Genomic DNA, 15000 nt, shown 5'->3' with positions numbered 1-15000 from the left:
GGTGTGATGATGGGAACTGTGGGAACAGGAACCAGATGTAATTAGTGACCCTGTGTTATTATGGTCTGTTGTGAGAATGACAACAGCGATGCTGAACTTGAAAGCTGTTTCCTATCGATTTACACGCCTGGCACTCTTGTGTTCAGCCCGAGACGAGATGCAACACACAGATGCTCTCAAGCAGAATAAACTGCATCAAGTCTTTACATTATAGTTAAATAATCCAATGCAGTGTTGTTTTTAAACATACAATGATATATGCTACAAATACTGTATAAAACAATATTTGCATTACAATAATGATAGACATGCAATGCAAAAAAGGAATATTTTCCTTAATATTTTTCTTGTTTTTCAGTAAAATATCTTAACATTTCTTAAATCAAATACACTTGAAAAAAAAAAAGACTTAAAATGAATATGATAATTCTGAATATGTTTTTTTGTGTGTGTAATTTTTTTAACTAAAAAAAACACACACACACAAAAAAAACACTACACTACAATTATTTTTTTATTTGAATGGAAATTGTACATTTTTCTTTTTGAAAAATGTCTTTCCTTAGATTTTGCTTCTTGACACCCATGCCTTTAACTGCAGATAATCGTTCTGTTCACGCTCTGTCATGATTACCGTAATTATGAGATTTCAACGTTCACGTCCTTTGTAATTACAACTTGTAAGCTGGATTTTTTTGAGAGCTCCAATTGTACCATTTGAGCCCTTTATATTAATTTAGGCATTGATAGTGTCGCCATAGAAATACATAATTCCCAGTCTGAGGACGTAAAGAACGGCAAGTGTTGTCATCACAAAATTATGTTAATTACGACATAGCATGAGACAAATTACTGAGGACTAACACTTATTATGATTATTCAGTACTGTTCATCTGTAGGAATGCAAGTTGTATGTCCTCGCCCCATTCATCTCTTTCCCCAATCATTTCTGCCTATTTCTTATCTAAGGCAAAAAGCCAAAAGATAAAGTATAAACATATACTTTTATCACCACCAATAATAAAAACACTATTGTAATTATAAAAAATAATAATGAAAACATAATTGTAAAAGTTTAAAATAAGTCAACATAATTATTACAATCAACAATCAGCATAACCCTCTCATGCATGAATTATGTAAACCTCAATCAGGATTTTTATTTTTTTATGTGTTTTAATTGCTGCTTCGACATGAAAAATAATATCTGAACTTTTTTTAAACGCATTTTTCAAAGAGATTTTCTGATGTCCACTTGAGTGGACAGTTTGCATTTTTGGTTAAACATTAACCAAACATTAAACATAATACAGTAATAACACAGTGTATTTAACAAACCAATGAATAAAATTATATAAAATCATGTTAAAACTATAAAATATATACAAAAAAAAATATTATTGCAAACGCAATTTAGTTGTTTCCCATTTGACCAGCAGATGGAGAAGAACTTCATACAAGTTGAACATAATCTTTGATGAAATCACATCCTCATGTTCTGACATCAAAGATCTGTGGAAACCCAACTCGCTCTCCCTCCAGTCGACCAGAGTATGTCGAATTACTCTTATTAGCTGATAATTCTGATTATCTTCACAATGGACACATTTCCACCACAGCTCTCCTCTATGAGAAAACCTCAGACTGAAATCTACATTGATCTATTAATGTTCTCAGACTGTGGAAAAACTAGTGATCAGGGGCCGTATTCACAAAGCATTTTATCTTACCACTAAGAGTACTCCTAAATCGCACTAAAAGATTTTAGCTAGGAGTTTTCTCTTAAAAGTTATTCACAACGCCTTTCAGACCTACTCTTAGTAAAGAAAAATGACAACTCCTAAACTAAGAGTGAATCTTCGTTGCTATGGATGACGTCATTACTCATGCACGAGCTTGACTGAAGTGACCACCTTGATTGGCTGATGATTGTAACGCGGGAATGATTCCAAACACCTCCCCTACGATGATGAGTGACAGGTGACAGGTCTGAGAATGCGTGCGCTACACAAGTAGTGCGAAGGATGGAAGATGATGAATAACTGAATAAATAGCCTAAATGAATAAAGAGTAAGGCAAAACAAATAGCCTAGTAGCCTAATGAAACATATGGATTGATGCAATATCTTTGCAACATTATTGAATTAATCTGTCACTATATGCCTCTGCCTACGTTTGCAAAGAGAAGAACATTTTAATTTGATTCACAATGAAACGTTACAATTAGTTTACATGCAATGAGTAGCCTAGTTTTGGTTGTTGTTGGTGGCGTTATTGCATCCTAGTTATGCCTACAATGCAGAATTGTTCCCTCGCGATTGGAAGCTCCTGTAGCCGCCGCATACGCTTTCAAAACATCGCAACGTGAAATGCCACAAAAAGCGGTTTGTGAATAGGTCTTAGTGAGTTAGGAGTCCTCTCGACTTCTTTTAAGCTGTCCCAGGCTTAGGTGCTACTTTTAGGGCTAAAATGCTTCGTGAATTACTCTTAGTCAAAAAAATTAGGAGTCCTAAAGTTACGAGTGACACGCCCATTATTTTTAGGAGTTGCTCCTAAATTCGCCAGTTAGGAGCTACTTTTAGCCTTAAAATTCTTTGTGAATACGGCCCCAGGTATTTTCAGTCTCATCTGAAATGAGCAGTGTTTTGGGAAACGCATTACAAGTAATGTGCATTGTATATTCAGATTACTTTTTGATGTAACGAGTAAAGTAACACATTAAAAGTAACGTGCATTGTGTAATCAGATTACTTTTTGATGCAACGAGTAAAGTAACACATTACATGTCACACGAATTACATAATCAGATTAATTTATGATGTTACAAATAACACATTACAAGTAACATGCATTAAGTAATCCGATTACTTTTTGATGTAACGAGTAAAGTAACACATTACAAGTAACATTCATTAAGTAATCCGATTACTTTTTGATGTAACGAGTAAGTAACACACTACAAGTAATGTGCATTACATAATCAGATTACTTTTTGATGTAACATGTAAAGTAACGCACTTCAAGTTATGTGCATTAAGTAATCAGATTACATTTTGATGTAACGAGTAAAGTGACACACTATAAGTAACATGCATTACGTAATCAGATTACTTTTGATAACGAGTAAAGTAACACAATACAACAGCATTGCAGTGATTTCAAGAACAACAGTTACAGTATGAATTGTAGCTGGAATAGCTAGTGATGCATGATGTCCTATTTAGTGTACAGATAATTAATACAAATGTCCTCCCAATCTAAAATCTATACGTGGAAAACGTAACAATGATATGACTCCTTAGATGTTACTTGATTTGACAATTTTTTTTTTTTTTTTTTACCTGCAAAATTCTCCTAGGATATAAGGAATGGATGGATATTCCTGAGCAACTTGGCATTTATTGCTGGCCGTCGGCCATCTTGATTTGGAGAAAAAAAACATTCCACATACAACGGTTTGCCACTTGGTAACAATGTATAGGATGATGCACTATTTTCACTGTTAGTGATTGATGTGCAACTATGTCATTAAAACCCATGCATATGCAATCAAATGCATTTTGAATAGCGGTCCACTGTAGTGACCTCTATGCATGAGAGTGTTAAATAATAAAGGTCAACAAAACTTTTCTTGGAAACATGTTTAGAGTATTCTTGTTCAGTTCACACAAAATTATAATAATTAGATCTCACTGTGAAGCCAGATTTTTCAGCAGGATAAACTGTTAGAGATTGCCTGGAAAATGGCACTTCAATGAGGCTGTGTGCTTCACTGAATCATGTCATTACACTGCACACAGATGGTGAGGGACACATTCATGCTCAAGACCGACAGAAATGCACTTTGCTAAGGGAACGACACTATTAGTGCTTGTATCTATAGGGTCAGTCAGTGATTTGGACAAATCCTAAGTATTAAACTTTGACAGGTATTTGCTCCGTATCTCATAAATCTCACACACAGAGAGGCCTGAGCCACACACCAGAGAGAGATTTGAGGATGCCCCTTTGAAAATTAACCATGGTTTTACTACAAATAAAACCAAAAAAACATGGTAACCACAAATTAACCATGGTTTTACTACAAAAAAAACCTCCAAAACATGGTAACCACAAATTAACCATGGTTTTACTTCAAATAAAACCAAAAAAACATGGTAACCACAAATTAACCATGGTTTTACTTCAAATAAAACCAAAAAAACATGGTAACCACAAATTAACCATGGTTTTACTACAAAAAAAAAAAAAAAAAAAAAAACATGGTAACCACAAATTAACCATGGTTTTACGAAAAAAAAAAACCCCAAAACATGATAACCACGAATTAACCATGGTTTTACTACAAATAAAACCAAAAAACATGGCAACCACAAATTAACCATGGTTTTACTTCAAATAAAACCAAAAAAACATGGTAACCACAAATAAACCATGGTTTTACTACAAATAAAACCCAAAAAACATTGTACCCACAAATTAACCATGGTTTTACTACAAATACATCCAAAAAAAACATAGTAACCACAAATTAAACATGGTAACCACGAATTAACCATGGTTTTACTACAAATAAAACCCAAAAAAAACATGGTTACCACAAATTAACCATGGTTTTACTACAAATAAAACCCAAAAAACATTGTACCCAAAAATTAACCACGGTTTTACTACAAATACAACCAAAAAACCATAGTAACCACAAATTAACCATGGTTTTACTTCAAATAAAACCAAAAAACAATAGTAACCACGAATTAACCATGTTTTTTTACTACAAATAAAACCATAGTTTAATCATGGAATTTGTAGTAAAACGTGGTTATACAAATGGTAATCAATCTGCCAAAAAAAAAAAAAAAAAAAAAAAACATTACTACACTTTTACCACAATAAAACCATGGTTTATCGCAAGGGTTTTTACTTGGGCCTTTAAGTCTTAGCAACTGTATAGCAACCACTCAGCATCCAAGCAATAGTTTAGGAGAAAACCCGACTCATTTCCGGTTCTGTTTTCTCTCTGCATGTGCAACAGGGGCAACACATCTTTCTCTTACATGTCTTTAAATGCAGTTTAAATAAAATTAGGTCTCAAATGAACCTCGAACCCCAGACGAGTCTGCAGTCACACCGTCCCATACATGGACAAAATATTCCCCTCTCTCACTGCAGTAATCAGACTAAATGTCATTTATCATAGTCAAATACAAAATAATTTTTCTTGGCAATCACAAGCGTGTATATAAAAAGCATAACCTGTTCAATTATCCGTGATATTTTTGCAGGAGCCTGAGTTTATGAGATCTCTCTCTCTCTCGTTCTCTACAAATGCATGAATAACGAACGTGACTCCACTCACAAACAGTCATGAATCAAAGTGCTCTGTCATATATTTATGTGTATAAAGGTTTGTAGAGCTTGATTTCACTTAATTTCATTGATTAAAACTGATTCTTTGGTTTTGAACACATTCATTTGTAGGTGCATTGTGGGAATGGATTTAGTTTTCCGGCTGTAAATAACATGGAGTAAAAAATATATACATATATTTATGTGTTATTCTTACTCATAAAAATCAGGTAAAACTATGTTCCTGTCCTCCAGTAAGTGTTAATCCTTAAAGGGTAACTCTCGCCAAAATTGAACCTAGGCTCTTTTTGTTAATCTACCCGAGTCAAATTTTCGTTTAAAAGCATAATTAGAATGGAAACGCCACTTTTAAAGGAGAACTCGGCAACTCTAGCGAACTCTAGTCACTTCTTCGCTGATTTTTCCTTTTGTTGGCGCATGTTTTCCCCACGAGCTCCCCCTACAGCTGTGGGGGGGCGTATATTTCACAATACGGTCGTAAAAAACTCACTTGCGGCGGCCTCCTCCCCCTCTCTACCGCTGCTCATGTGCGTTTGTTTTGATCGGAGCAAGCCAACTGTATCGTGTGGAGCTATGTCTACCGAGGTGGGTAATCTGGTAATACATCATACATGCGTGTGTGTTTATGTCGAATTGCCGTAAAGCAATTCGTGTTTCGCGCTCGTTCTCGTTCTCGTTCTCGCTTCTCACGAGACTTCCCATTTCTATCTTGCCGGGACGGTAGTCCACAAGTTGCAAGGTTGGTTTTCCGCCTGGGAACGCTGGAGGGAGCGGGGAAAGTCACCAATATCACCAGAACAGGTTGTTTAACCATCCAAATGAATTCTAGACAGTTTTATTAAGTTAAAAAAGTTACCAAGTTCTCCTTTAAGATTGACCGTATTTTTCGTTTTAGGTCAAAATGCCTTTTGAATATGATAGCATCAAAATCGCTATTTTTAAAACACTAAGAAGGCTCAAATTAACACAAAACTGTGCTGGAAGTCTCACCAGAGGCTCTACACATGAACTCCAGCATTGAGAACAGTGTTTGTGTCCACAGAGTTTACTAAAAATAAAGGTTTTGTACGACTCACTTTATCAGTTAGTGTTTCCAGTGGCTGGAATTCTTTTAGTCAAAAGTAGTCGATCTCCGAATGCAACGTAATGAACTGACTCCATATGAGGAAATATCATGAACTTGTAATTTCAATGAAAAGCATGATAACTTACATAAAAAATCATCCGTGAATTTATATGGAAGCAAGCTTTATGAGCTTTCCATCTTTACTCTCCTCCCTGTTACGTTGCATTCGGAGATCGACTACTTTTGACTGACAAAATTCCAGCCACTGGAAACACTAACTGATAAAGTGAGTCGTACAAAACCTTTCTTTTTAGTAAACTCTGTGTACACAAACACTGTTCTCAATGCTGGAGTTCATGTGTAGAGCCTCTGGTGATACTTCCAGCACAGTTTCATGTTGTGTCGAGCCTTCTTAGTGTTTTAAAAATAGCGATTTTGATGCCAGCATAGTCGTGCCCCAAACACTCCCATTCAAAAGGCAATCTGACTGAAAACGAAAATACGGTCAAACTTAAAAGTGGCGTTTCCATTCTAATTATGCTTTAAACAAAAGTTTGACTCGAGTAGATTAACAAAAGGAGCCTAGGTTCAATTTTGGCGAGAGTTACCCTTTAAAATATTGCTAACAATCTCAGAGTTATTCTTATGTTTTCTTCATATAAATCAGTGCAGATTTGACAGCAGAAAGACTAAAAGACTTCTAAAAGTCTAAGCTATTAATCAGACGACAGACGGTTTTGTTCATATTGATAATTTAGAAGCCTTTGAAATATGTGTGTCAGATATGATACAGTAATTTCCCCTGATATTTTAAAACAGAAGAGTACAGTGTTCTTTTACACATCGCATCTGTGTGACCTTTGTGAGTCTGAGCGTCACAGTGTAATTTAGGCTTTGAGAGAGGTTGTTATTAATGAATGGAGCAGTTAAACACTGTATTAAAGCGGACAGCAAAGCCTGGTTTCACAAGTGAAAAGAACATTTGCACAGAAGTCGAAAAGGCACAGCAGCCAAAAATGAGCAATTTAAATGTAAGAGTCAGAGAAAGGGAGTGAAATGGTCGTGTAAAACGAAATGATTAATATTCTGAGGCGCCATTCTTTTTCTTTTCTTCTTTTTTTTTTGAATTTCATACAATTACAAAATATAATATTGCTACATTTCTGTAAACACATTATGACCTAAGACTTTTTGCTCTGAAGTGTTGCTGCACCTCATCAGAGAACACAATGTTCAGAATCTGAATCGAGAACGTGAGCGAGAGTTTTGATCCAATGAGAAAATCAGCATGAGAAAGTCGATTCGTCTGGCTGGAGAATCTGTGTCCGACACCTGCTGTCTCACAGTGACCTGTCATCCTCAATACCACACACACACACACACACACACACACACACTCACACTCACACACACACACACACACACACACACACACACACACACACACACACACACACACACACACACACACACACACACACACACACACACACACACACACACACACACACACACACACGCAGTGCTTCAGACACACTCCTCCAGATGGTTCAGGACAGGAGTGGGCCGTGGACACACACATCAGCGCGGAGAGACAGAGAGAGAGATGAAGGCATGGAGAAACGGAGAGAGGCAGTGGAGGAGTAAACAATAGAAGATCAGGGACATTTCACAAAAAAAAAAAAAATTTTTTTTTTTTACCAGAAATAAAAATAGCTAGAGAGAGAAAAATACACACACCCAGACATGCACAATTAAAATAAACACACAAATCATCTCCAAACATAAACACACACACAAATAAACAATCTACAATCAGTCACCTATAGACATGTACACCTGCATACAAACACATCACTTCCATTTTCTCTCCCTCACTTTCTGCCTTTCCCCCCATTAATTCATGCCTCCCTTCCATTTTCCCCATCAGTCTGGCAGGTCATGCTCCATACATCCCATAATCGCAGTATGAGTGTATATCTCCAGCCTCGGGTCCCAGCACACGCATCAGGAATCCCTTCTCACGGGATGATGGACGGATTTCCGGCAGCTCATTCCCTCTCTGCTCCTGCATCAGTATTCACTGGGAAACAGTGATATAGTTTACCCAAGAAATCATCATTATCCATAAAACAGACCGCAGAACTATGCAATTAATCCAAATAAAACAAGGTTATGATTATAGCAGCAACATGGAAGTGACAAAATTATTACATGATTGTTTTACAGTGCAGTGATGGCAAATCAGATGCAGTGATATTATACGTTTTATTTTTAATTTCAATAACGTTTTGATATTGTCTCAGAAATGTATTGGATGTCTGATGAGTTAAATGGGAGACAATTATTTTTTGCATAATATCTTTATACCTGAGACATTTATTTACATGAAAGAACATGATTATTCTTTTTAAACAGTATTCAATCTGTTTTGAATTACAAGAAGGTTGAACAATGCAAGAATCATACTTTGAACAGAAAGCTAATAAACAAATCCAAAGAACAATGTGATTTTTTTGTCTTTCCTGCAAAAAGATGCACTCCTATAAAAAGACTGATGAAAGCACAGCTAAATATAAATCCAGGAGTAATTGTTCAACAGTGGTAACCGAAGCCAGGATGAGATGCATTGCTGAGGCTGGAAGAACAGGGAGTCCAGCCAGTTTCCCAGTCGGGATGAATGTCTGGAGTTCAGTGGTTGGTAAATTCACACTGGCCTGGGTCTGAATCTGTGGGAAACTCCACTGGGATTCACACTGGTCTGGGTCTGAATCTATGGGAAACTCCACTGGGATTCACACTGGCCTGATAGCTGAACTGAACGCTGGCTGTGGGATTTCAAACACACACGACAAACAATCACAGTGAATTTACAGCCGTATAGGGAAGACCGGAGGGGATTTATGAGGACACTTACATGTCACATAGCTCACATAGTAGAGCGTTGGTGCTTGCAACACCAAGGTCATGGGTTCGATTCCCAGGGAAAGTGAGAACTGATAAGAATGTAAATGTGTATCTTGAATTGCATTGTAAGTCACTTTGGATAAAAGCGTCTGCCAAATGCATAAATGTAAATGTAAACTTCTGGCTGAAAAAACAACAGCAATTTCAACATAATTATACGCTATAATAAAGGTCTGTTTTAAGGGGGGGGGGGGACCTTCCATTTTACATATATTTATTATATTTACTTATATATTTCAAATGAATGAATGTATAAATAAATAAACTAATAATGTAAGGTTGGGTCTTTCTTGATTTTATCAGAAATTATTGCCATTTTTCATACTTTTTTTTTATGTTTCATATCAAATCTATTGTAATTTGCCATTTTTTCCCATGCATTTAATATTAACATGCATTAAATTACTGCATTAAGTATTTGCAAGATTTAAGCAAAAACAGACTAAATCAATGACCGAAAAGCTATTGATTGACATTAATGATCTATGATGATGTCAGCAAAAAACTTCTCATTTCTGGAGTTGAGTGGCTCATCTTACCCGCATCTATAGCAGACAGCTCATGTTTAGTAAACTAGTGATGCCTGAGATTGTTTCCTTGATGGAATATTATTTGTTTATTTTAAATTGCTACTGTATTGTTTGTTGAGCCTTTGTCTAAAGACATGTTTCTGCCCCTGTGGGGATCGACAATAGAGCTTTTGAATTGAATTGAATTGAACTGCATTTTATTCCTCAGAGATCGGGAAGGTTCCGGCTTTATGAAGAGACCAGAAACATCGCAAGCCTCTGTGAAGTGTTTTAAATAAATAATGAATTCAATTCAATCAAATATGAACTCAAAACTTTGAGGGAGATATTTAAAATGTTTTCGAAAGAGTCTCTTTTGCTCTCCAAGGCTGCGTTAATTTACTTAAAAATACAGTAAAAACAGTAATATTGAGAAAAAATGTTTACAATTTAAAATAGCTGTTTTCTATGTGAATATATAGTAAAGTGTAATTTATTCCTGTGATCAAAGCTGAATTTTCAGCATCATTACTCCAGTCTTCAGTGTCACATGATCCTTCACAAATCACTCTAATATGACGATTTGATGCTCAAGAAACATTTATGATTATTATTATCAAAGTTGAAAATAGTTGTGCTTCATATTTTTGTGGAAACTGTGATACATTTTATTTTTCAGGATACTTTGATGAATAGAAAGTTCAAAAGAACGACGTTATAATCTTTTGTAACATTATAAATGTCTTTACTCTCACTTTTGATTTAATGCAAAAAAAAACAATTCTCATTGATATTTAATAATATAAATTCTTTAAGAGAACTATACATGCCAAACCGAATGTAGAAAGTAAAAACTGAATTGTGAGCCACATATGACTTAAAAATCATAAATATTATAAAATTCTTTGTATCATTCAGTTTTTGTGAAAATCAAACTCATGGTGTTACTAGTGCAATGCTTTATCAATAAGCAATCAATCCTAAGAGTTCTTTGTTCTGAGCATTAAAAGACAGAATACATCTGTGAAATCTGGAAATTGATGCTCAAGAATCAAGTATATCACCCTCAAAAACCAGCATTACTCACACAGATTAACACATATTTGACTATATAATTGAAGTGCTTAAACTGCTATTTAAATGATGTTATTCCCTGTGGCTCTGAGCAACACATTTAACCTCGGCTCATGCAGTAATGACGTCTGTGTGTCTCGAGTCAACAGGTCAGATGAAGGAAACTACAAACTAGAGACCGGCAAAGGCTTTAGGAAAAACTACAGATTTCCTTGTCTGGATGGATTTAAATATATGCATCTATACAGTGTGTGTGTTGAAATATATATTCACACACACACACACACATACACAGACTGATAAATGCAGCTCAGCATTTCTGTTATCGGCCTCAGAGTACTGTACTGATTCTGTGACTATAATGAGTTTTCTTCCGGAGGAATTTGGATATAGTCTTGAGTACTTGATTTCTATGTCATATTTCTTCATAAAAGTCTCTCTGCTTTTGAATTCGTCATTACTGTGAGTTAGATGAATAGGGAAATAAGCATTTCCATCATGTTTGGGCATGAGCACATTATGCAAATACAGCTGTGCCTTAATTCCAGGTGAGATAACCATCTCATGTGAAACTTAATAAACGAGATACACACATATTAGACAGGATTTCACAGGTATATATACAGGGTTTGAAATGAACCTTTTCAACCACTGGCCACTGGCTACTAAATTTTTAAGTTACCTGCCATTCAGGACTTCTACTAGCCAACAAAATAGAAGAATTAACCAGATTTACCACGTCACAGCTTACATATTTATATAGGATTTTGTTTTTGAATAAGATTTTGTCTTCTTTTGTTAAATCAGGATTTTGTTTGAATAAGAAATGTATCAAATGTAAGCTGCAAAGAATGTATGAAATCCAAATTATATATATTTGGATTTCATATATTCTGCAGCTTACATTTTATACATTTCTTATTCAAACAAAATCCTGTCATCCAGCAATCTCCTCCCTTCCTCGTTCATTCTCATCATTTTCACCAGAAATGTGTTTTAGGTGGACAGATCCATACAGGACAAAGAACATGTAGGATGTTGGAAAATAACGCATTTTAATCTTCGCTATTTGAACAAGCGCGCCGTTATTTGTTGTGTAGTGACGTGTGTGTTCAAGTAAGCCAGAAATGCGCAGATTCTGCGCAATACACTGTATTTAATATCATGAAGGCTCACGAGTATTTGCGCTAAATTCGCACAGATTTGGTTTAGGCCTACACGAACTTCACCAGCAAAGTGAGTAAACATATATGACGCCAATTTGGCTCGTGATTTGACAGCGTTACCCGCCAAAGTTGGTGGGTACACACACACACACACACACACACACACACACACACACACACTTTACTGTAACAACACTGTGTGATAAATGAACCATAAGTAATAATAACCATTTCTGCCATGACTTATTTAGTTAGACTGCCAAACGGTTAGATATTTTTAAACAAAATAAATAAAAAAATAACGAGCAGATAGATAGATAGATAGATAGATAGATAGATAGATAGATAGATAGATAGATAGATAGATAGATAGATTTGACTGTAACTCTGACACATGTATTTTTAAAGCACACTGTTATTCCTGGAAAATGGGATGAAAATCGAACAACATGATGAGCTCAAACTGTGTTGCAGGAACATCATTCCAGTGTCAGATATACCTGTCTCTCTCTCTCTCTCTCTCTCTCTCTCTCTCTCTCTCTCTCTCTCTCTCTCTCTCTCTCTCTCTCTCTCTCTCTCTCTCTCTCTCTCTCTCTCTCTCTCTAACAACACTTACTGCTTCTCCTCGAATCCAAAAATAAGCATCAGGGAGAGCTGTCAGCGCCGTGCTACATTCCTCTACCCGAGGCCAGACAGAGCGAGCAAACCGAGAGAGAGAGAGAGAGAGAGAGAGAGAGAGAGAGAGAGAGAGAGAGAGAGAGGGAGAGAGAGAGAGAGAGAGAGAGAGAGAGAGAGAGAGAGAGAGAGAGAGAGATGGAGAGAAAGAGAGATGGAGAGTTAGAGAGGGAGAGAGAGAGAGAGAGAGAGAGAGAGAGAGAGATGGAGAGTTAGAGAGGGAGAGAGAGGGAGAGATGGAGAGAATGAGATGGAGAGAAAGAGAGATGGAGAGGTAGAGATGGAGAGAGAGATGGAGAGGTAGAGATGGAGATGGAGAGGTAGAGATGGAGAGAGAGATGGAGAGGTAGAGATGGAGATGGAGAGGTAGAGATGGAGAGAGAGATGGAGAGGTAGAGATGTTTCTTCAGACTGATTCACAGAGGAATCTTGAAGCTGGACTCAAACTTTTCCCTCTTCATCTCTTCATCTGTGAGGCTGATGTTCCCTCAGAGAATGAAGCGATAACACCGGCTGCTTCATCCCGTCACGCAGGACAGAAATGAAGGATTTATAGTAATAGCTCATTTAAAACAGTGGCTGTGTGGGTTAATCAAAGCAATTTAGCTAAAATTACAATGCAATTTCAACAAATACACATGCACACCTGCACTAATACAACATGAAATCAGAAAATGTGACATTCAAATATAATTTAAACATAATTGTAGAAGGAAACATTTAAAACAAATGTGTTATGTGTGTGTGTGTGTACTGTATTCTGTATACTGTATATATGCACACATATAAATGTGTACACACACATAGCATAAACATTAAATATATACACACACTTTATATAAACACAAACTTATAGATGCAATAAATTGATTTGACAGCAATATAATATAATATAATGTAATGTAATATAATATAGCATACTAAATAAAACTGATCATCACAATATATGCCTTAAAAAACACAAAACACAAAACAAAATGCAAAATGCAAAATGCAAAAGGATTCAGTGACCCAGAGTGAACCCAAAACACACAAAACAAAAACTACACCAATGATTCACGATAAATGTTTAATTACTGATGCGTGAACTTTCTCACTGGCCTGACCTGTCAATCATCTGAGCACTTGATTACTTTCTCAAATCACAGCGTAATGAAAACTCAGCGCAACGAGCTGCTAGTTCATGCATCTATCTATTACTGAGTAATATGGACTACATCACATTAAGTTTGATTAAGTTTAAGTAAAAGTGTGTGCACAACAATGCACAAAAAAAACAATGCACAAAAAAAAAGCATGTTGACTAGCATCAAACTGCAGATTGTGGAGTCGATTATCATTATAAGGAAGTAATGCGGTGTCAGTCGGGAAGTTATGCATTGTTTAGTGTTTTGGGAAGCTTTTCCAGAGAGTTTTTCTGGCCTCGGCTTGTCTGAGCGCTGATGAGGGAAGGGGAAGGTGTGTGTGTGTGTGTGTCTGTGTGTGTGTCTGTGTGTGTGTGTTTTACACCCACCTCCTGTCAGAAGAGCATGTGAATCCACCAGTGGGCTGAAAGAAGAAAAACAACAGGAACAGCATGAACACGGCCAGCAGAAATCTGCAGAGCTCAGAACATAATCATAATCCTGGAAATGCACAGAAGCCTACAGTACTGGGAAAAAAGTGATTTAACACTTTTTCTAAATAGTTTATAATTACTGCAATTAACAGCATTCTAGAAAAAACAAATGCTCAAACCAGCGACCCCATTCAGTTCTGCATGAGCCACGATTATCACTTCTGAAACTAAAATAATGAATTTACTATGAGAGGAAAGTTTCGCGGGTAACACTTTATAATAATGGTCTGTCATTAATAAGTAGTAAGTAATGCAGGACTAATGAGTATTATTTACACTTCCGCTTCTACTATTAACTAAGATAGAAACAAGATTAAAGGGTAACTCTCGCCAAAATTGAACCTAGGCTCTTTTTGTTAATCTACCCGAAGCAAACTTTCGTGTAAAAGCATAATTAGAATGGAAACGCCACTTTTAAGTTTAACCGTATTTTCGTTTTAGGTTAAATTGCCTTTTGAATGGGAGTGCTTGGGGCACGACTATGATAGCATCAAAAATCGCTATTTTTAAAACACTAAGAAGGCTCGACACAACATGAAACTGTGCTGGAAGTAT

The 15000-nt window shown here is 36.2% G+C and overlaps 1 protein-coding gene across 1 annotated transcript in view; it reads right to left on the bottom strand.

Moving 5' to 3' along the window:
* The window catches only part of trim35-27 (tripartite motif containing 35-27), a 32995-nt gene extending 18618 nt beyond the window's left edge, over nucleotides 1-14377 (bottom strand). The window contains exon 1 of the mRNA XM_079892139.1: nucleotides 14341-14377. The gene's annotated coding sequence lies outside the window, so the exon portion shown is untranslated. The remainder of the gene's footprint in view (nucleotides 1-14340) is intronic.
* Nucleotides 14378-15000: the final 623 nt, after the last annotated feature.

The sequence above is a fragment of the Squalius cephalus genome (assembly GCF_949319135.1).
Source record: "Squalius cephalus genome assembly, chromosome: 14".
Taxonomy (NCBI): Eukaryota; Metazoa; Chordata; class Actinopteri; order Cypriniformes; family Leuciscidae; genus Squalius; species Squalius cephalus.
Note: the sequence above shows the minus strand (reverse complement) of the source record. Positions and strands in the feature narration are given on the sequence as shown.